Source organism: Schistocerca serialis, chromosome 3, assembly GCF_023864345.2.
Source record: "Schistocerca serialis cubense isolate TAMUIC-IGC-003099 chromosome 3, iqSchSeri2.2, whole genome shotgun sequence".
In the NCBI taxonomy this organism is placed as follows: domain Eukaryota; kingdom Metazoa; phylum Arthropoda; class Insecta; order Orthoptera; family Acrididae; genus Schistocerca; species Schistocerca serialis.
In genome coordinates this window covers 546137612-546155799 of record NC_064640.1, presented here as the reverse complement: position 1 = coordinate 546155799, position 18188 = coordinate 546137612, and the positions used below count along the sequence as shown (strand labels likewise).

The 18188-nt window shown below is 27.9% G+C and overlaps 1 long non-coding RNA gene across 2 annotated transcripts in view; it reads right to left on the bottom strand.

The window, feature by feature from the left end:
• LOC126470435 (uncharacterized) overlaps positions 1–18188 on the bottom strand; it is a 53872-nt gene that overhangs the window by 24218 nt on the left and 11466 nt on the right. The window contains exon 1 of one of the 2 annotated variants that reach the window (XR_007586196.1): positions 5509–5588. The exons of the other annotated variant lie outside the window; for it this stretch is intronic. This is a non-coding gene — a long non-coding RNA (uncharacterized LOC126470435). Of the gene's footprint in view, positions 1–5508; positions 5589–18188 lie in introns of those variants that run through there. 2 annotated transcript variants of the gene reach the window in all.

Genomic DNA, 18188 nt, shown 5'->3' with positions numbered 1-18188 from the left:
GCTAATAAATGAAAAAATGCAAGTTTTGGATAACCCATAGCCAAAATTCTTATTATTAAACCAAGTTGTCTTAAAGTAGAAAGAGCAATAATTTTCTTTAAATCAAATTCAAAATTTGCTCCCAAACCAGCCATAAACATAGTTATACAACCAATTAAAAGTAAGAATCAACCACAATTATAAGTATCTAATATTGGTCTGAAACTAATTAATAAATGAATCCCATCAGTAACAAGAGTAGAAGAATGAACCAAAGCAGAAACAGGAGTAGGGGCAGCCATAGCAGCAGGAAGTCAAGAAGTAACAGGGAATTTGAGCTCTTTTAGTTATAGCTGCTAAAACAATTAATATAGTAATTAGCTTTATTTCAATAGAATTAGAAATAAAATCATAATTATAAATATAATTTCAACCACCAAAATTCAATATTCAAGCAACAGAAATTAAAATAGCAACATCACCAATACGACTGGAAAGTGCAGTTCACATACCCGCACTATAAGATCTCACATTTTGATAATAAATAACTAAACAATAAGAAACTAAACCTAAACCATCCCATCCCAATAAAATTCTAATCAAATTAGGACTGATAATTAAAAAACCTATAGAAAGAATAAATATTAAAACAATAATAATAAAACGATTTATATTTTTTTCTCCCGACATATAATCCTCTCTATAATAAATAACCAAAGAAGAAATATACATAACAAAAGACATAAATATAAGAGAAATTCAATCCAAAATTAAAGTCATAACAACCATAGAACCATTTAAATTAAAAAGTTCTCATTCAACAAAAACTCTATAATCAATTATTAAATATTAAAAACCCAAAATAAAAATTATAGTTCTAGAAAAAAATAAAGAAACAATCTCAAAGAACAAATAGAAAACCAATTCATGGCCTAAGATGAAAACTTCATATCACTGACTCCACAAAACAACATTTTTAATTAAAATAATCAAGCAACCTTAACAAAAAAAATACTCTCCGTTTAAACAAAGAATATTTAAAAGCAATCAATGTAAAAGTAAAGGATGATATTCACGAAAATAACCAAGAGAACAAGTATAAACACCAGAATAATAATTACCATGCTGAGGAAAACATATATAAATTATAAACAGCTCTAAAAAAAGACAAAAAAATTAAAGCAAAATATCTAAAAGAAGATCAAGATATATTTCTATTTAATAATCTAAGTTCACCTACCAAATTTAAAGAAGGAGGAGCAGCTATATTAGAAGATCTCAAAAGGAATCATCATAAAGCCATTCTTGGTATCAAATTAATTATACCCTTGTTAAATAATAATCTTCGTCTACCTAAACGCTCATAAATAATATTAGATAAACAAAATAAACCAGAAGAACACTAACCATGATGAACCATTAAAGAAAGAGAACCCATACAACCTCATCAATTCATTGTTATCAATCCTACAATAACCATTCCTATATGAGCAACAGAAGAATATGCAATTAAAGACTTTAAATCAACCTGACGAAAACAAATAAATCTAACAATAACCCCACCAGATAAACCTAAAGACTATCAAAAATAATTAAACTTTAAACCCAAATAAGAAATAACCTTCATAACACGAAAAATACCGTAACCACCTAACTTTAATAATACACCAGCAAGAATCATTCTACCTGAAATAGGGGCCTCAACATGGGCCTTAGGAAGCCACAAATGAACCAAAAATATCGGCATCTTAACTAAAAAAGCAAGAATTATAAACACATTAAATATAAAATAATAAGAACCAAAATCAACCAATAAAGGAAAATATAAAGTATTAGAAAAATAATAAACCTTAAATACACTAATAATAAAGGCAATCTAGCAAGCAGAGTATAAAAAATTAAATAAACACCAGCTTGCAACCGTTCAGGTTGATAGCCTCAACCCAAAATCAAAAGTAAAGTAGGAAGCAATCTAGCATCAAAAAAAAAAATAAAGAGAAAGAAGACTCAATCTAGCAAACGAACAATAAAGCATAATCATTAAAATTAAGACTATAAAGACAAAAAAATTAGAATGATAAGAACTTAAATAAACTGAACCTCTAGCAGTAATTATTAAGGAACAAATTCAAAAACTAAGCAGAATCAAAGTAAAAGAAAAAAATCAATACCAAAATAATATCTAGTCATATTCAAATCTGCATATGAATAAACACAAATCATAAAAACAAAACTTGACAGAAACATTAAAGAATGAACCAACCATCAACAATTATTGACCAAACAAAGAGGGATCAAAAAAATAGTTATAAATAAATACTTTAACATAAAGATAAACCAAAACAATTAAAAAAATCATTCCCATGAGAACGAATTATTGAAACTAAAACAGAAAGACCTAATTCACCTTCACAAACAGAAAAAACCAAAAAATAACAGGAAAAAAATAATCATAATCAAACTCAATGAGAAAAACAATAACCAATATAAATAAAGAAAGAACAATATATTCTAATCTCAAAAGAACCATTAATAAATGCTTACATTTAGAATAAAATACATAAACACCAGCAACATAAATCAATAAAGAAGTAAACACAGAGAACATAAACATTAGTTTAAAAGTTTAAAAAAAAACGATGGTCTTGTAAACCGGAAATAAGTCCAGCCCCCACTTTTAAAACTTCAGAGGTGGAAAAGCTTTCCATCGTCGGTCCGCAAAACCGATATTTTTAATAAACTAACCCCTGAAATGATCAAAATAATAATTATATCGCTATCAAACGTAATAAATATTAATTTTATTAAATTAAGACACCCAATATCAATAATCCTTTCCATTATCCTACAAACTTTTCTAGTTGGACTAATAACAGGAACAATAATGGAAAGATATTGATTATCATATATTTTATTTTTAACGTTTCTTGGTGGTATATTAGTTCTATTTATTTATATTACGAGAATTTCATCAAACGAAATATTTCAACCTAAATCAATTACGATAATTATTACCTTAACAATATGAATATTTATCATATCAACATTATTTATTTTAGATATAACATTTATAGACTTTTTCAAAAATACTGAAACTATAAATATTGATAATTCAATCAATTATCAAGAAATAACAATATCTTTAGAAAAACTATATAATAGACCAACATTCATTATCACAATAATAATGATAATATATTTATTTTTAGTACTACTAGAAGTTGTTAAAATCACAAACATTAACCAGGGGCCTATTCGTTAAATAAGACAATTTACTAATGAATAAACCCTTTCGATTGAGACATCCTTTAATTAAAATCATTAATAACTCTTGAGTTGATTTACCTGCACCAACAAATATTTCATTTTGATGGACTTTTGGGTCCCTACTAGGGTTATGTTTGGTAATTCAAATTGTAACTGGACTATTTTTAGCTATACATTATACATCAAATATTGAAAGAGCATTTAGTAGTGTAGTTCACATCTGCCGAGACATAAATAATGGCTGAATTATTCGAACCTTACATGCAAATGGAGCTTCTATATTTTTTATTTGTATTTATTTACATGTCGGACGAGGAATTTACTATGGATCTTACATTTACATACACACCTGAATAATTGGTACAGTAATCCTTTTCTTAGTTATAGCAACTGCATTTATAGGATACATTTTACCTTGAGGTCAAATATCATTTTGAGGTAAATATTATTGGTTAAAACAGTTGTTTATATTTTTAGGGTTAAAATATTAATTTGTAAGGTGAAATGTTAAAATTTATTTATAGCTCTTTTTATGAATCCGTGAAATTTGAATAATAAACTAGGATTAGATACCCTATTATTTTAAATGTTAATTATATTTACCAGGGTACTATTAGTTAAGGTCTTTAAACCCAAAGAATTTGGCGGTATCTCATTCCATTCAGAGGAACCTACCCCGTGATTGATAATACACGATTTACTCTACTTAATTTATTTGTTTGTATATCTCCGTTATCAGAGAATCTTTTTAGAGTTATAATTCTCAAGATTTATATTTATAAAATATTTCAGGTCAAGGTGCAGCTTATAGTTAAGAGGAGGTGAGTTACAATAGATTTTTGTTTATAACGGATTTGATGGTGAAATACTATTAATGAAGGTGGATTTGATAGTAATTTAATTTATTTAATTTAACTGATATCGCCTCAGAGATGTGTACACATCGCCCGTCGCTCTCATTATTGATTATTCTATTTTATTATTTTAATTTAGCTTCAATTTAGATGAGATAAGTCGTAACATAGTAGATGTACTGGAAAGTGTATCTAGGAAGAGTTTCAAGATATAACTTATTAGTAAAGTGTTTCATATACACTGAAAATTTTTCTGTGCATATCAGGATATGTTGATTATTTATTTTATTATATTTATTTTTTTTATTTAATTATTTAATAAAAATAATTTTGTCGAATTTTGTCTTAGTATATTTTGTAGAATTGATTTTTTAGATTACAGTTTATTGGTAATGTAATTGTTTTATGAAATATTATTTTAAATTTTTAAAAGTAAATTTTTTTATTGTACCTTTTGTATCAGGGTTTATCAAAATTTTAGTATTTACTTTACTTGTCTCGATTTGGGTTGATTTATAAATAATTTATAGTTAATGTATCATAATTATTATTAAATTATTTATAGAAATGAGATGTTAATCGTTTCCCAAGATATCTAATTTCTTAAGAAAATATTTAATTTTTTGAAGTTATTTGTTTTTATTTAATTTTTTAGTTATAAATATTAACTTATTTATTCTTTAAGGGATAAGTTTTGAAGTTAATAACCTATAATTTGTATTATAAAATATAATAGTAAGCTTTAAACCAGCTATCTCTAAGATTACATTTTAGTTTATTATTTTTATTTTTGATTTTATTATTATTTTAGGTCTTTTATTAAGATTATAAATTTAATTTTAAAATTTTTGTAATAATGATAGAATTAGTATATTTATTTGTATATAATTTCCACCTGTTTATCAAAGACATGTCCTCTTGAAAATACTTTGAAGTGTGGCCTGCTCACTGAGCAGATTTTTAAAGAGCCGCGGTATTTTGACCGTGCAAAGGTAGCATAATCATTAGTCTCTTAATTAGTGGCTGGAATGAATGGCTTGACGAGAAATCAACTGTCTCTTAATAAATTTTTGAATTTAACTTTTGAGTCAAAAGGCTTAAATTTTTCTTTAGGACGAGAAGACCCTATAGAGCTTAACATTTTATTTTTATATAGTTTTTTGTTTGTCTTTCTATATTTAATGATTTTTTGTTGGGGTGACATGAAGAATAAATAAACTCTTCATTATTTTATCATTTATTTATGTTTGTTGTTTTGATCCATAATTTATGATCATAAGATTAAGTTACCTTAGGGATAACAGCGTAATTGTTTGTCAGAGCTCATATCGACAAAGCAGATTGCGACCTCGATGTTAGATTAAGAAAAATTTTGGGTGCAGTAGCCCAGTAATTAGGTCTGTTCGACCTTTAAATTCTTACATGATCTGAGTTCAGACCGGCGTGAGCCAGGTCGGTTTCTATCCGAAGATTATTCATTCTTATTAGTATGAAAGGACCATATGGTTGAAATATTTTTCATTTTATTGATTAATACTAATTAAATTACTAATTTTGACAGATTAATGTGTTCAATTTAGAATTCATTTATGTAGATTTTTTCTACAAATGGTATTGATACTTTATGATTTATTTATGTTTATTTTGAATTTTCTTTTATTAGTTATTTGTGTTTTAATTAGTGTTGCTTTTTTAACTTTATTAGGGCATAAGGTTTTAGGTAACATGCAAATTCGAAAGGGTCCAAGTAAGGTAGGTTTTGTTGGAATTCCTCAACCCTTTAGTGAAGCTATCAAGTTAACTTGTAAGGAGCAGCCAATTTCTTTTATATCTAATTATTTACTTTATTACTTTTCTCCTGTTTTTAATTTAATAATTTCCTTGGCTGTTTGAGTGATTTTTCCTTTCTTAACTTATATGTGTTCTTTTTCTTATGGATTTTTGTTTTTTTTATGTTGTACTAGATTAGGTGTTTATACTGTTGTAATTGCTGGTTGGTCTTCTAATTCAAATTATTCTTTACTAGGTTCTCTTCGTTCTGTTGCTCAAACAATTTCATACGAAGTTAGTTTGGCTTTAATTTTATTATCTTTAATTATTTTAATTGGTAGTTTTAACATGTTTGATTTTATAAATTATCAGCTTTATTGTTGATTTATTATTATTTCTTTTCCTTTTGCTTTAGCTTGTTTTGCTTCTTGTTTAGCTGAGACTAACCGTACTCCTTTTGACTTTGCCGAAGGTGAGTCTGAGTTAGTTTCAGGTTTTAATATTGAATATGGTGCAGGTGGTTTTACTTTAATTTTTTTAGCTGAGTATACTTGAATTGTTTTTATAAGATTATTATTAGCTTTAATTTTTTTAGGTGGTGACTTTTATTCTTTTATATTTTTTATTAAGCTTGCTGTTATGTCCTTTGGTTTTATTTGAGTTCGTGGGACATTACCACGTTTTCGTTATGATAAGTTAATGTACTTAGCTTGAAAAAGTTTTTTGCCATTACCTTAAATTTTTTAAATTTCTTTGTTGGTGTAAAGATTTTATTTATTTCATTTATTTAGTGAAATTTTTTAAGAAAAGTTAATAGAAAAGTTAAACTTCTAGTTTTATGTTTTCAAAACATATGCTTTTCCTAAGCTAATTAACTTTTTATTCCTTAATTAGTTTACCTCATGCGTTTGCAACATGTACATTAATTAAGAAGTATGTAAAGTAGATAATTGTTAAGATTTGTCCTGTTATAATGTAAGGATCTTCAACAGGTCGTTTTCCAATTCATGTTAATAAGCATACAACTACTACTATAATTCAGAATAAAATCTGATTGATAGGATAGAATTGAATACCTCGGAATGGTGTTTTATTATAAAATGGTAAAATTATTAAGATTCTAATTGATAAGAATAATGCAATAACACCTCCTAGTTTATTAGGGATTGATCGTAGAATTGCATATGCAAATAAGAAATATCATTCTGGGTGAATATGGACGGGGGCTACTAATGGGTTGGCAGGTACAAAATTATCTGGATCTCCCAGGAGGTAAGGATTAATCAAGCACAGTATAATTAATAATGATGTTATTAATACAAATGTAATAGAGTCCTTGAAAGTAAAGTATGGGTGAAATGGGATTTTTTCAATATCTATATTTAGGCCTAAGGGGTTATTAGACCCTGTTTGGTGGAGGAAGAATAAATGAATTGCTGCCATTGCAGCAATAATAAACGGTAGTACAAAATGGAATGTAAAGAATCGATTTAATGTTGCATTATCAACAGCAAATCCTTCTCATACTCATTGAACTAAATCTGTTCCTAAATACGGAATTGCTGATAATAAATTAGTAATTACTGTCACACCTCAGAATGATATTTGACCTCAAGATTAAACGTATCCTATAAATGCAGTTGCTGTAACTAAGAATAAGATTACTGTACCAATTATTCAGGTGTGTATGTATAAGTAAGATCCATAGTAAATTCCTCGTCCGACATGTAAATAAATACAAATAAAAAATATAGAAGCTCCATTTGCATGTAAGGTTCGAATAATTCAGCCATTATTTACGTCTCGGCAGATGTGAACTACACTACTAAATGCTATTTCAATATTTGATGTAAAAATAGTCCAGTTACAATTTGAATTACCAAACATAACCCTAGTAGGGACCCAAAATTCCATGAAAATGAAATATTTGTTGGTGCAGGTAAATCAACTAAAGAGTTATTAATGATTTTAATTAAAGGATGTCTCAATCGTAAGGGTTTATTCATTAGTAAATTATCTTATTTTACAAATAGGCCCATGGTTAATGTTGGTGATTTTAACAACCGCTAATAGTGCTAAAAACAAATAAATTATTACTATTATTGTGATAATGAATGTTGGTCTATTATATAGTTTTTTTAAGATATTGTTATTTCTTGATAATTGATTGAATTATCAATATTTATAGTTTCAGTATTTTTGAAAAAGTCTGTAAATATTGTTATATCTAAAATAATTAATGTTGATAAGATAAATATTCATATTGTTAAGGTAATAATTATCGTAATTGATTTAGGTTGAAATATTTCGTTTGATGCAATTCTCGTAATATAAATAAATAGAACTAATATACCACCAAGAAACGTTAAAAATAAAATATATGATAATCAATATCTTTCCATTATTGTTCCGGTTATTAGTCCAACTAGAAAAGTTTGTAGGATAAAGAAAAGCATTATTGATATTGGGTGTCTTAATTTAATAAAATTAATATTTATTACGTTTGATAGCGATATAATTATTATTTTGATCATTTCAGGGGTTAGTTTATTAAAAATATCGTTTTTGGGGACCGATGATGGAAAGCTTTTCCACCTCTGAAGTTTTAAAAGTGGGGGCTGGACTTATTTTCGGTTTACAAGACCGGCGATCTTTTTAAACTATTAAAACTAATGTTTATAATCACTGTCTTTACTTCTTTATTGATTTATTTTGCTATTGTTTATGTTTTTTCTTCTAAACGTAAGCATTTATTAATGGTTCTTTTGAGATTAGAATATATTGTTCTTTCTTTATTTATATTGGTTATTGTTTTTCTTATTGAGTTTGATTATGATTATTTTTTTCCTGTTATTTTTTGTTTTTTTCTGTTTGTGAAGGTGCTTTAGGTCTTTCTATTTTAGTTTCAACAATTCGATCTCATGGGAATGATTTTTTTAAATTCTTTTGGTTTATCTTTATGTTAAAGTATTTATTTATAACTATTTTTTTGATCCCTCTTTGTTTGGTCAATAATTGTTGATGGTTGGTTCATTCTTTAATGTTTCTGTCTAGTTTTGTTTTTATGATTTGTGTTTATTCATATGCAGATTTGAATATGACTAGATATTATTTTGGTATTGATTATTTTTCTTTTACTTTGATTCTGCTTAGTTTTTGAATTTGTTCCTTAATAATTACTGCTAGAGGTTCAGTTTATTTAAGTTCTTATCATTCTCATTTTTTTGTCTTTATAGTCTTAATTTAAATGATTATGCTTTATGGTTTGTTTACTAGATTGAGTCTTCTTTCTTTTTATATTTTTTTTTAGGCTAGATTGGTTCCTACTTTACTTTTGATTTTGGGTTGAGGCTATCAACTTGAACGGTTGCAGGCTGGTGTTTATTTAATTTTTTATACTCTGGTTGCTAGATTGCCTTTATTATTAGTGTTATTTAAGGTTTATGATTTTTCCAATACTTTATATTTTCCTTTATTGGTTGATTTTGGTTCTTATTATTTTATATTTTATGTGTTTATAATTCTTGCTTTTTTAGTTAAGATGCCGATATTTTTGGTTCATTTGTGGCTTCCTAAGGCCCATGTTGAGGCTCCTATATCAGGTAGAATGATTCTTGCTGGTGTTTTATTAAAGTTAGGTGGTTACGGTATTTTTCGTTTTATGAAGGTTATTTCTTATTTGGGTTTCAAGTTTAATTTTTTTTCATTGTCTTTAGGTTTATCTGGTGGGGTTATTGTTAGATTTATTTGTTTCCGTCAGGTTGATTTAAAGTCTTTAATTGCATATTCTTCTGTTGCTCATATAAGAATGGTTATTGGAGGATTGATAACTATGAATTGATGAGGTTGTATGGGTTCTCTTTCTTTAATGGTTGGTCATGGTTTGTGTTCTTCTGGTTTATTTGGTTATCTAATATTATTTATGAGTGTTTAGGTAGACGAACATTATTAATTAACAAGGGTATAATTAATTTGATACCAAGAATGGCTTTAGGATGATTCCTTTTGAGATCTTCTAATATAGCTGCTCCTCCTTTTTCATATTTGGTAGGTGAAGTTAGATTATTAAATAGAATTATATCTTGATCTTCTTTTAGATTTTTTGCTTACATTTTTTTTGTCTTTTTTTAGAGCTGTTTATACTTTATATATGTATTCTTATTCTCAGCATGGTAATGATTATTCTGGTGTTTATACTTGTTCTCTTGGTTATTTTCGTGAATATCATCTTACACTTTTACATTGATTGCCTTTAAATATTCTTTGTTTAAAGGGAGAGTATTTTTTTTGTTTAGGTTGCTTAAGTATTTTAATTAAAAATGTTGTCTTGTGGAATCAATGAGATGAATTTTTCATCTTAGACTGTGAATTTGTTTTCTATTTGTTCTTTGAGGTTTTCTCTTTATTTTTTCTACAACTATAATTTTTATTTTGGGTGTTTATTATTTAATAATTGATTATAGAGTTTTTGTTGAATGAGAACTTTTTAATTTAAATGGTTCTATGGTTGTTATGACTTCAATTTTGGATTGAATGTCTCTTTTTTTATGTCTTTTGTTATGTATATTTCTTCTTTTGTTATTTATTATAGAGAGGATTATATGTCGGGAGAAAAAATATAAATCGTTTTATTATTATTGTTTTAATATTTATTCTTTCTATAGGTTTTTTAATTATCAGTCCTAATTTGATTCGAATTTTATTGGGATGGGATGGTTTAGGTTTAGTTTCTTATTGTTTAGTTATTTATTATCAAAATGTGAATTGTTATAGTGTGGGTATGTTAACTGCACTTTCTAATCGTATTGGTGATGTTGCTATTTTAATTTCTATTGCTTGAATATTGAATTTTGGTGGTTGAAATTATATTTATTATTATGATTATATTTCTAATTCTTTTGAAATAAAGCTTATTACTATATTAATTGTTTTAGCAGCTATAACTAAAAGAGCTCAAATTCTCTTTTCTTCTTGACTTCCTGCTGCTATGGCTGTCCCTACTCCTGTTTCTGCTTTGGTTCATTCTTCTACTCTTGTTACTGCTGGGGTTTATTTATTAATTCGTTTCAGACCAATATTAGATACTTATCATTGCGGTTGATTCTTACTTTTAATTGGTTGTATAACTATGTTTATGGCTGGTTTGGGAGCAAATTTTGAATTTGATTTGAAGAAAATTATTGCTCTTTCTACTTTAAGACAACTTGGTTTAATAATAAGAATTTTGGTTTATGGGTTATCCAAAACTTGCATTTTTTCATTTATTAGCTCATGCTTTATTTCAGGCTTTATTGTTTAAGTGTGCAGGTTCAATAATTCATAATTTAAAGGATTCTCAGGATATTCGTTTTATAGGTTCAATTGTTAATTTTATGCCTTTAACTTCAATTTGTTTTAATGTTTCTAGTTTTTCTTTGTGTGGTATATTATTTTTAGCAGGTTTTTATTCAAAGGATTTAATTCTTGAAATGGTTTGTTTAAGATGAATTAATTGTTTGATTTTTTTTCTTTATTTCTTTTCTACTGGTTTAACGGCTTCTTATTCTTTTCGTCTTTTTTATTATTCAATATCTGGTGATAATAACTTTTATTCAAGATTTTCTTTTGATGATAAGGGTTGTTATATTTCTTTTGGTATAATTGGTTTATTGTTTGTTGCTGTTTTTAGTGGTAGTCTTTTGTCTTGGTTAATTTTTTCCTGTTCCTCATGTAATTGCCTTGCCTTATTATTTAAAGTTTTTAACTATTACTGTAGTTGTTTTGGGTGCTTATTTGGGTTATCTTATTTCTAATTTTGTTTTTTCTCAAAATTTTTTTTCTTTAAGTAAACTTTCTTTTGTCAGATTTGCTGGTTCTATGTGGTTTATACCTTTTATTTCGACTAAGTTTATTAGATAGTTTCCTTTAAAATTGGGTTATTATTCATCTAAATCATTTGATTATGGTTGAGGTGAATTATTTGGTGGTCAAGGTTTGTATAGACTATTTATTTATTTAATTAGGTATATATAAGGTTCATATGATTCTAATTTTAAGATTTATCTTTTAACTTTTATTTTTTGAATATTTATTTTGGTGGTATTATTTTTCGTTTATTAAAATAGCTTATAATTAGAGCGTGACACTGAAGATGTTAAGGAAGTATTTTTACTTTTAGGTATTTATAAATATACATATATTATTTTTACAGTGAAAATGTAATGTTTTATATAAACGATATAAATTTTAGAAATGTTAATGAAGTTTAACCGCTAATATAAAAAGTTAGCAGCTTTCATATTGGCTTTACATTTCCTTAATTGGAACTTTATAGTTCAATTATATTATTAACAGTAATACACCTCTTTTCGGCTTCAATTAATTAGAATAAGGGTATTTTATTTACCAACCTTCCAGGTCGAAACTGACTGCAATACTTCGCTTCTTATTCTATTTAAGGTTGATTGATTATATCAATACTTTTTGAATGCAACCCAAATGTTATGTTTAACTACAACCCTTTATTCTGCTCATTGTAAGGCTCCTTGATTTCATTCATGGTATAGTCCACCTAATAATAGTATAATAAAAAATATTGTTGATACTGTTCAGATTATAATGTCTGAAGTTTTAAAAATAATTACAATTGGGAGGATTAGTGCGATTTCTACATCAAAAATTAAGAAAATTACTGCAATTAAGAAGAATCGAAGTGAGAATGGTATTTGTGCTGACCTTTTTTGGTGAAATCCACACTCAAATGGTGATCTTTTTTCTCGGTCATTAATTAATTTTTTTGATAATGTTGTTGCAAGGATTATAACAATTATTTTAATAATAAATATAATAAAAATTCTTGTAGATAAAATTAGGATTGTTTTTCTTGATATATATCAAGCTTTTTGATTGGAAGTCAAATGTACTATTTATACTAGAAAAACAATCATCTACCTCATCTTCTAACAATTTCCGGGTATGCAGCCAGATCCCGTCGACATTCTGCCACGATAATTCGGCCCAGAGACGTCCGGCCATCATCAGGTGAGTACACAACTACTGAAGAGCCCAGGTGCAGTCGCGGTATTTATGCCGAATCTCGCGCATGTGAAATGTACTGGCATCCCACAGCGCATGTGTCAGGTGTTGACATGCGCAGCATAGCCGAGTTGTACGTGCTGCCCTCGGTGGTGGAAATAAACTATAACTTCGCTCCTACACCTGCCTCACTGCCTTTAACGGATTTCATCAGTTCCATTGAGGAAGCCATTAGACGTCTCCCTGTGGATTCTGCAGACGAAATTCGACGTGAATCTTACCGAACGTTGTTGAAATGTGCGCCACAACGGAGTAACATCTCGCCAGCTGAAAGAGCTGCTCTCCGCAGCCTGAGAGAAAATACTAGCACAGTCGTACTGTCTGCGGATAAGCGTAACGCCACAGTTCTTCTGACAAGGGAAGCCTACAACGAGAAGATATATTGTCAGCTAAATGATTCTACGTACCGTAGAATTGAAAAGGACCCAACAAGTCGAATATCAAGGAATCTGTCGTCGAAAATAGGCCGATTACTGACGAAAAATAAATTCAAGGTTATCTTCTGTCCACCAGCAAAGAACCGGGCCCTGGTTGGATCCGTTAAAGACGATTTACAACTGAAGAAGGCAGGTGTCTACAAAATTCCCTGTGAATGTGGCGCTGCATATATTGGCCAGACGACAAGAACTGTCCATGAACGATGTATACAACATGAAAGATACACCCATCTGGGGCAACCGTCAAAATCGGCAGTAGCAGAGCACTGTGTTTCTTTGGGACAATCAATGGAATACAATGTAACAAAAATTTTATCCCCGGTTTCCGGTTTTTGGGATTCCGTAATCAAGGAATCAGTGGAAATACGTCTTGCCAATAATCTTATAAATCGAGACAACGGCTTTCAGCTGGATAAAAATTGGAATCCTGTTATTAAAATTATACAATCACAGCGGAATCGACAGTGTCATTCGATACTCAATGACTAGATGAACCTTTATTTCCACCACCGATGGCAGCACGTACAACTCGGCTATGCTGCCCATGTCAACACCTGACGCATGCACTGTAATATGCCAGTACATTTAACATGCGCGAGATTCGGCATAAATACCGCGACTGCACCTGGGCTCTTCAGTAGTTGTGTACTCACCTGATGATAACCGGACGTCTCTGGGCCGAAATATCGTAGCAGATTGTCGACGGGATCTGGCTGCATACCCGGAAATTATTAGAAGAAGAAATACGCTGGGAAAATTTCAGAAGTCATATCTACCTCATCAATAAATAGAAATGTATAAGAATAATCATACTACGTCTACAAAGTGTCAGTATCATGCTGCTGCTTCAAATCCAAAGTGGTGTCTTGGTGGGAATTGGTTTATTGAATGTCGAAGTAGACATGTTGATAAGAAAATTGTTCCGATAATTACATGTAGACCATGGAATCCTGTTGCAACAAAGAATGTTGATCCATAAACTGCATCTGCAATGGTGAAGGGTGCTTCTCAATATTCGTATGCTTGAAGTATACTGAAGTATAGTCCTAGTAGTACTGTGAAGTATAGTCCTTGTAATGCTTGAGTATGATTAGATTCTATTAAACTATGATGTGCTCATGTTACTGTTACTCCTGATGCTAAAAGAGTAGCTGTATTAAGTAATGGAATTTGTATAGGATTAAAAGGTTGAATTCCTATTGGGGGTCATAATATCCCAAGTTCAATAGTGGGTGCTAGTCTTCTTCTAAAAAATGCTCAGAAAAATGAAACAAAGAATAGTACTTCTGATGGAATAAATAAAATTATTCCTCATCGTAATCCAATTGATACAAATCCCGTATGTAGTCCTTGGTATGCTCCTTCTCGTACTACATCTCGTCATCATTGGATTATAGTTATTAGGGTAATTCCAAATCCGATTATAAATAAGTTAATGTTAAATAGGTGAAATCATTTTGCTAATCCTGATACTAGAACTATTGCTCCAATTGCTCCTGTTAATGGTAAAGGTCTGTAATCTACTAAGTGGAATGGGTGGTTTGAGTGAGTTGTTAACATAAGTTTAGTATACTTCACTAGAATATAAAGTTCTTAAAATTGAGAAAACATAGGCTTGAATTATTGCTACTGCTGATTCTAGAATTAACAGAAGTATGTGTCCAATAATTAATAGTGAAATTAAGTTTATTGCTATAGATGGTCCTGTATTTCCCAGTAATGTTAATAGTAAGTGTCCTGCAATTAAATTTGCTGCTAGTCGCACTGCTAGTGTACCTGGTCGAATGACATTTCTAATTGTTTCAATTAATACTATAAATGATATTAATGCAGGTGGTGTTCCTTGGGGGACAAGGTGTGTAAATATGTGATTGGTATGATTAATTCATCCAAATAACATAAATCTTAATCATATAGGTCGACCGATTGCAAATGTTAATGCTAAATGTCTTGTTCTAGTAAAGATGTAGGGGAATAATCCTATGAAATTATTAAATAGTATTATAATAAAGATTGAAATGAAGATGAATGTTGTTCCATTAAATGATTTTGGTCCTAGTAGTGTTTTAAATTCATTGTGTAAGGTTAAGTTTAGTTTATTTCAAATAATATTAATTCGTGATGGTGTAAGTCAAAATATTGATGGGATTAATAATAATCCTAAGAATGTTCTAGTTCAATTTAATGATAAATTGAAGATATTAGTTGATGGATCAAATGTTCAAAATATGTTTGTTATCATTTTCAATTCAAGTTCTTTATATCAATTGTTCTTTTTTCTGCTCATTTAATAAGATTTGGTTTAAATGAGAAAAAGTTTATATGATTAAATAAAATTAATGTAGTCGAAAATATAATAAATAGGGAGAATCATATGAGAGGGGATATTTGAGGGATTTGGATTAAATTTCCCCATCAGAAGTAGTCGTTAATTTACTATTTTTTGGTTTAAGAGACCATTACGTACTTTCCGTCATCTGATGTATTTCAAGGTGTACTAATTATTTAGTTATATTAGATTGACACTCTAATGTTATATATTTTAACTAATAGTACCCTGGTAAATATAATTAACATTTGAAATAATAGGGTATCTAATCCTAGTTTATTATTCAAATTTCACGGATTCATAAAAAGAGCTATAAATGAATTTTAACATTTCACCTTACAAATTTATATTTTACCCCTAAAAATATGAACAACTGTATTAACCAATAATATTCACTTGTATCAATCGTATAACTGCGGTTGCTGGCACGAATTATGCCGATATATATCAATTGCTAAATCCAAAATCACTTGATAATTAAATCAAATTACTGCAAATAGAACATTTAGTTTAACAAAACTTACATATAATACAAAGAAAAAGTAAATAAATAAGCAAATATAAAACTTTTGGAAACAAAATAAGAAATTTAAAAATTTATAAAAATAAGAAAAAATAAAAGATTCAAATATTTAAAGAAAAAAATGAAAAAACACAAAAAATGACAAAAAAAAGGAACGCACCCTCGAATGACCACAACTACTTCTCTATTATATGTAAATAAAGATAAATATGGAACGTGTATACCACTAAATGTATTATATTCTTTCTTATTAAATCTTTCTTTTCACTAATAATAAAGAAGGGGTAAATAATATAATAAATATATTTTGTATAATTATGTAAATTAATGCAATATGGTATTAATATAAAATTAACTTTATATTAAGTTAACTTAAATATTAATTAGTTTCATAATCTAATTATAGAAAATATATTAAATTATATTATTATAATTAATATAATTATTTATATAAACATAAAATTTTATATTTAATAATATTGATTATATTTATTATATCCAATTATAATAATATTTAATATTAATTTACATATTATTATATAATTTATAATATAATAACCTATTTTAAGGTAAAAACATAAGTAGCTTTAATCCTAGGTAAATAAATGTATTAAAATAATCATTTAATATTTATAAAATAACGTTATAGGCATTTAAATTTAATCAAATGTAATATATTAAGATAAATTATTTATTATATATAATATATATTGAAATTACCCTAACCGAGATAAATTAATTAGAAGTAACCAAAATAATACATAAACAAAATTCAAAAAAAAATTTTAATTTATATATTATATATAAATGAAGTGCCTGACTAAAGGGTTACCCTGATAGGGTAAATCAAGTAAATAAAATTACCTTCATTAAAAATTACATAAGACAGAATTAAACTACCTCCTTTAGTATCAAAAACTAACATGCATCAGACACCTTAATGTAAAAAGGTAAGCTAAACAAGCTAATGGGTTCATACCCCATTTATAGAGGTATCAATCCTCTCCTTTTTAATGACCAACAACTCTACAAAACTTCTCTTCCTATCAACATTAATGATAGGAACGATCCTATCCATTTCATCAAACTCTTGATTTGGGGTTTGAATAGGACTTGAGACCAACTTACTTTCATTTATTCCACTCCTAACAAGAAATAAAAATATAATAATAAATGAATCATCAATTAAATATTTTATTGTCCAAGCAATAGCATCGACAATAATATTATTTTCAATTTTGGTGATTCAAATAAAGTATCCAATAGGATGTGAAACAGAATTTATTCCATCAATAATAATTAGATGTAGACTATTATTAAAGATCGGGGCTGCACCCTTTCATTTCTGATTTCCAGAAGTAATAGGAGCTTTAAGATGAAATAACTGTTTAACACTAATAACATGACAAAAAATTGCCCCAATAATGGCATTATCTTATTGTATTCAACTAAGAACTTTCATTTGAACAATTATCATTCTAAGAATTATTATTGGGGCAATTGATGGTTTAAATCAAACATCTCTACGACAACTTCTAGCATATTCCTCAATTAGACATTTAGGGTGAATAATCAGATCCCTAACAGTTAGAGAAAACATTTGAGAACTATAGTTTATTATTTACTCACTATTAAGATTAATTATGGTCTTATTATTAAAGCAAATAAATCTATTTCTTATAAACCAAATTTATTGAGCCAGAAATATAAAAACTGAAATTAAATTCATAATATTTTTATCTCTTTTATCCCTAGGTGGTTTACCACCATTCCTTGGATTTTTACCAAAATGAATTGTAATACAATCATTGATAGAAAATAACATAACAACTATTATGACAATTATGGTTGTATTAACTACAATTACACTTTATTATTATATACGTATTAGATTCTCAGCCCTCATTATGTCATACACAGAAAATTCATGATCTATATAAATAAAGTCTCAAAAA